This window comes from Helianthus annuus, chromosome 14 (assembly GCF_002127325.2).
Source record: "Helianthus annuus cultivar XRQ/B chromosome 14, HanXRQr2.0-SUNRISE, whole genome shotgun sequence".
Taxonomy (NCBI): domain Eukaryota; kingdom Viridiplantae; phylum Streptophyta; class Magnoliopsida; order Asterales; family Asteraceae; genus Helianthus; species Helianthus annuus.
This window is the reverse complement of record NC_035446.2, coordinates 22,862,479-22,869,427: the sequence shown is the minus strand read 5'-3', so window position 1 is coordinate 22,869,427 and position 6,949 is coordinate 22,862,479.

The following is a 6,949-nucleotide window of genomic DNA, read 5'->3' as shown; positions in this document are numbered from 1 at the left end:
GAAGCCTTATGTAAGTTTAAGTCTATACTCGTTTAGATATTACTCACATTGCAACACACTAGATATGTCTAGATTAATGTGTAGCATCTAATGGAGTATTACAATATCTTTAAAAGAAACGAGAGACTACAATTTAAAGAAGAAGTGAGAATTAAAACCGGTTTATTACTCTACCTTTGAGATATTCAAAGATGATAAAGTGTAATTTCGGGTATATCTTTATGTCAGCAGACAAAACCTATTTTATGGAGGAGTCATAATGCACTGATATTAACAACCTAAGTTATAACGACATAACATAGTCACTAAATGTTGTTGGAAATTTATCAGTGGACTCATAAGTTTATTAACTCCATATAATTAATGTTTTGAAGAATTAGCGTGATAAAGTCAGCTACCATAACTCCTTGAACAGTAACAATTCAAGAGGTGCTGCATTAAGTTTCGATACGCAATTAATTATTCGTTTATGAACGAATTGAGGAAACTAAGTTTTGTATCGAATACATTCATGATATGCTTAAGGATCCTATAACTAAAGGGCTATTACCCATAAGTCTTATTAAGAGAGCTCATAGACGGGTATTAATTAATAGTCGTGCGCAATTGCATATCGTACTATGAATGACTAAGTATTAGTTAATTTTCCTCATCAGTTTGATTTTGTATGTCTCTAAGAATATGTCAAGCTAGCATAATGGCATATAGACAAATATAGTTACAAATCAAACAAAGGGCTTACGCGTATTTTGATCATAACGATTAGGTTTTAAATTAAGGCTATAGTATGATTAATGGGGGTCCTGAGTTGCATAATGATTCAACGGCTGTATTTTTCTGCTATAGTACTTGTTTAAGGCTAAAATGAGTGTTAACTCCTGATCAGGCTTATCTAATACTCATAGTAAATGATTACTCGGCCAAGTGGGAGAATGTAAGAATAAATAAATAATATATTTATTTATATATGGCCATTATAATCATTTACATTATATGGATCAAAATATATAACAATCCATTAAATAATTAGTTGGTAATTGTTGATGGGCCTTATTACCATTATTAACTAATTAGGGTTTCCTCCTGGGTGCATATATAAGGAGACTTATTTTGAGGTTCTAGGGTTAGACTCATAACCTAATTACTCATAACATCAAATCGACCTCCATCTCCATAACCGAACTCCCTTATTCGGTTTCTTCCTCACCATCATTAGATTGCACCCTAAGGAGGAACCAGACCAAACTGACAACTATGTCAAACACTGTTGCTACATCTCCATCTGGATTCTCTGCTGGCCTGTACATATGCAATCAAAGGTATGTTTTCATGTTTTCCTTCATGTATAAACAGAACTGAACCAACATTTTATACACTTGAAAATACTTTTTTCATGTTTGCTTTACCTTTTTTTTACATACACATTTTTCTTATTCGTTAATATTGGATCCTAAACTATAGATTTGTTTTGAGAATTGATTACAAAAGTGTATTGAACAATTTGTATCACATAAAACTACAATAATACATTCATAGTTTTTTTTTAAACTTTTTGAATAAGACTGTTATGGGTTGGTGATTTACATGTGTTCATCATAGTTAATTTTATGGTTTTGATCATCGTTTCACATGATGTTGTGTGATATTATATGTTAATGAAAGGAGAACAATAAATGGGATTTGGAGGCGTTAAATGATTGTGAAAACAAGAAACGAAGCACCTGGAATGGAGCTGGGGCGTAGGCTATGCCTAGTGAAGATGGCGTATGGATGTGGCGTCTGTTAGCGTATGGGAGTGAGTTTTGGGTGTATGGTAGATGTTTGTGCATATGCTTCCCGTTGTGTTTTGATTTGCGAATTAGCTCGTTAAACCCAGATTTTTGAGTTATAACATTAGGGTTTTGTTGACACACATCCTTGGAGAGGCACAAACTGGTGGCGATTTGGAAGCAAAGAATCATCATTCCATCACCAATTCCATCCCCGATTTCAACCACTTGAAGAACCAGTCGTGCCAATGAGTGGTTAATCTCCTTGTGGTCAACGCAAGTGTAAGGTTTATGCTAACAGACATTGTTTGAATCGAGCAAGGGTACCAATAACCCCTGTCTCACTTGAAGCCACAACATAGGTTGAGTCGTATCTGATCATAAAAGCAGAGGAGGAAACAAGTCCATGGTTAGAGAGGATATGCTAACTACACTTTTATTTAATTATTTTCCTAAATATATTATAATAGTTATATATATATATACACACACATACACTAATCATAGCCCTTGATTATCAATACACAAGTGTAAATCAATGGCCAGGATTTGATTTAATGATGAAAATACACTAGTGTATTTTATGATTTGATGATGTAAATCAATGCCAGGATTTGTTCACTCAATTCACAAATACACACGTGTTCACTCTAGAACCCTACCATATATATATATATATATATATATATGGGAGAGGATCATGAGAAAACTAGACATAAATGAGAAAACTAGAAAACTAACTAAAATCCACTAAAAAGGAGGGGGAGGGAGACTTTTAATGAAGGAGGGGGGACTTTTAATGAAGGAGTGGTAAAATTGGAAAAAAAAATATATAACTTTTCAAACATTTCCTATTTCTCCATACGTTATCATTTTAAAACAAAAATGGCACCATAAGATCACAAATTTTCTTATCTTTCATTCAAGTATATTCGAGCATATTTTTTATGACATAAAAAATGATTTATGGTGTCGTCTTGTTTTCAACACTATTATTATAGTAGTGCACATGTGCAATATAACATGTACTACAATTACATTACATGCTTAAAATTAGCTTTTTGAGTCTAGTTTAGCTTTTAGGGTTAATTTTTTTGGAGGTTTAGGATTAGGATTAGGTTTTTGGGTGTGTGTGTGTGGGGGAGGGGGGGGGGTTTAGGTTTTTTTTTTTTTGGGGGGGGGGGGGTGGTGGGGTGGGGGGTTTAGGTTTTTTTCGGGTTTATGTTTAGGGTTTAGTTTTAAGTTTTTAGTGGGTGGGGGGGTTTAGGTTTTTGGGGGGTGGGGGGGGGGGGGGGGTTAGGCTTTTGGTGGGAGGGTGAATTTAGGTTTTTAGGGGGGGGGGGGTGGGGTGGGGGGTTTAGGATTTTTTCGGGGTTATGTTTAGGGTTTAGTTTTAGGTTTTGGGGGGGGGGGTGGGGGGGTGGGGGGGTTAGGCTTTTGGTGGGAGGGTGAATTTAGGTTTTTGGGGGGTGGGGGGGGGGTTTAGGTTTTTGGGGGGTGTCGGTGGGGGGTGGGTTAAGTGGTTTAGGCTTTCCGTATTAGTGCACATGTGCAGTACAACAATTTTTTTTTTTTTTTTGAAATTTTTTTTCCATACATAAAAAGTAGCGATTTTTCATTAAAAAATTGTAAAAAAAAAAAAATTTTTTTGGGTACTTTTTTAGGTTTTTTTAGTTAGTTTTTTGGTTTTCTCATTTAAACTAGTTTTCTCATGATCCATCCCCCATATATATATAGGACAATGCTAGATAGAAAACCCTAAAAATTTGAGAAAACCCTAAAAAACCCAACCTCCCGACTTTTTTTTTTTGAAAAAAATAACACATGTAATATACATGTTTTTAAGAGTTTTGAGCCAAAAAAATCAAAAAAGCGCCGAGTGGATGTTTTTAAAAAAAATAAACAAGTTTCAGCAACTTTCATCACTAACATGTGTTGGATAAAAAGTTGCTGAAACTTGTTTATTTTATTTTTTTAAAAAACCACTCGGCACTTTTTTTGATTTTTTTAGCTCAAAACTCTTAAAAACATGTATATTACATGTGTTATTTTTTTCAAAAAAAAAAAAAAGTCGGGAGATTGGGTTTTCTAGAGTTTTCTAAAATTTTTAGGGTTTTCTATCTAACTCTCCCATATATATATATATATATATATATATATATATATATATATATATATATATATATATATATATATATATATAGGGTAGGGATCCTAAGAGAAGTCCACCCTATTTGAGAAACTTAAGGAGCATTCTGGATCACACATTTTCCTAAGCTTCTCATAATATACACATATGTATAGTTTGAAATTGACTATATACATATATGTATATTGAATTATACACATATGTATATAGTCAATTTTAAACTATACATATGTGTATATTACGAAAAGCTTAGGGAAAATGTGTGGTCCAGAATGCTTCTCAAGTTTCTCAATTAGCCAAGTGCTTCTCACATGATCCTAACCCTATATATATATATATATATATATATATATCTAACTTATAATAAAAGACTCCAAATAATGACACATGGCATTCTCTCCTTCAACCTCATAAATTTTATTTATATTTGTTTAATAAATTAATAAATGTCTTTTAATATTAATATTAATTAATAACCAATATATAGATATCACTTATTTTTATTCTTATCTCTATCTAAAATTAAAAAATAACTTTGATTTTGCAATTTAGACCCTTTGTTTTTTTACTTTTAACATAAAGTTTTTCATCTTTTGCAGTTTAATCCCAACTCTTTTTTATTTTCAATTTTGGCCCACCATACTTTTCATCTTTCCCAAGTTTTTCGTTTTGTTCTAAATTTTGTGAGTTAACGCACCGCAACTTGCGTCTGGGGTTCAACACTTTATCGTATATTTTTCCCGTTTGACTGACCCGTCGCGTCACGTCTATTTTTCTGCGTTTGACAAGTTCGTCAAACACGCATGTCATGGATGGACTTAGTTTTTTTGTATGTTTTACGTTTCGGTTTAATTTCTCAGCAACGAGCGTGCGTGATTCAAAGATTTTACGTTTGTTTTTCGCTCGAGATTATTTTTTCTCGTCTTTATAGATTTTGTTTTTACGAGCTTTTTCGGTATTGGTGATCGCTGGCAATGGTATAGTATTGCTAATACTTAACACAGTTTTATGACAACCGCTGCAACGCAGGGGCTTAATACTAGTATATGTATATAAAGAGAACAAGAAGGTAATTTAACATATTTTAACAGTGTAAGTAATTACAAGTTTTAGAACATACGATACAATCTTTAAAGTTAAATCTTCCTAGCACATGCAAGCCCCCCCCCCCCACCCGGTTTTTTTAATAGTCATAACTTTTTCATAGGTTATTATTTTTTTTTTAAATTACACCATAATAATAAACATTTTATTCTCTTTAATTCGAGTATGATATTGCTATAACTTTTTTTAGTTGTTACCTTATTATATACCATTATATGATTACGCGTCGTGCCCGTGTCTGTTTGTGTGTTGTCTTCCCTATTGCATAATGCGGGCACCCTCTAGTATGTGTATATGCGTATAATGTGAACTTGAGTTGTAATCAATGTTCCTAATACAATTCCTTCAACTACTAGAGGAATACACCACATACTTTTTTTTTGGGTAAAGAATACACCACATACTTAGTGTCACCTACATGATGCATTTCACTTGGTTGAGAACCATCTACCTTTTCTAAGAAGGTTTGAGACCATACAAAAGGCTAATTCTTGGGAGGATTCAACTTTTAGGAATTCTATTTGCACCAAATTAAAATATTCTAGTAGAACTCATTTAACATCTTAAATACTTTTGTAAACCAACTTTTTCCATGAACTTCTAGACACTTGTAAAATCCAAACTTTAATAGCACACATAATTCTAGTAGAACTCAATTAACATCTTAAATACTTCTGTAAACCAATTTTTTCCTTGAACTTACACTTGTAAAATCCAAACTTTAATAGCACACATAAATTTGAAATTCCATTGATAGTTATAAAAGTTAAAGTAATATAACTTTTATAGAATCAAAGTATCAAATACATTCATTCAAGTCTTCTAAACTGAAACATGGATGGTGTGCTAGCTATGACAATAGGGACGGGGGTCGTGGTTTTACTAGCTATGACACATGAGTTCGCAGTAGGGTTCATGGAAGAGGATGTCGGAAAGAAGAAAAAAAAGATAATATAGGGGCTAGAGTGTAATATGATGTTCTATATATACACCATCTCAATGTAACATTTTTTAGTACAACACAGTATTGTCAATACAATTCAAACTCGATTCAGAGATTATTCTCTATACCAAACAACATGGTATCAGATGATCCTTAAACACCCTGTTCATCATCTACAATCATCCCAGCCAATTCAATCTCAAAAAAATCAAAATCAAATCATTTGAAAACTTCTTATCCAATCGATTTCAATCTCAAAAACCAATTCAAGATTTTGCTCCTCTATTGATCAACACCTCTGTTCTTATCAAAAGCAACAACAAACTGTTCATATCGATCAACACCAAATCGATTTCAATTCTTTTTTCGATTTCCCAAAAATCCAATCCAAAAAAAAAACAAAAAACAAAAAAACAACTGTAATCAGCCATTTGATCCAAAGTTCAGCCTATCATCACCGGTTTCGATAAATACGCCATTGAGTTTCTTAATTCACCGGTTTTTTGAAAGTTTCCTTATCTCTTGAAAGTTTCTTTTAGAAGTTTCTGGTCTTTTAAAAGTTTCTTTTTTTTTTCGAGATAATTGTCATAAATTTCTTTTTTTTTTCAAGTTTCCATTCTTGATAAACAAATTTGCTGGCCTCCTTTGTGTCAGTAGCGGATTTGTGGTTTGCGGGCAGACTTAAATCTTGAACGCGAGTTCAAATCACCGGTGAGTTTCGATAAATTCGCCGGCTGAGATAGCTTCGCCTCTTAGCGGAGTTATTCTGAACCTAAATCTTGAACGCGAGTTCAAGTCGCCGGTGAATTGTGATAAATTCGCCGCGTGAGATAGCTTCGCCATTTAGCGGAGTTATTCCGAACTTATTTTTGAACGCGAGTTCGGCATATTTGGGTGCCTATTAAATACGCTTGGTTTGGTTGTCGTCTAAAAAATGGAAATCAATCATAGTAGGAATAGTGCTTGGATTTTCGATTCTGGTGC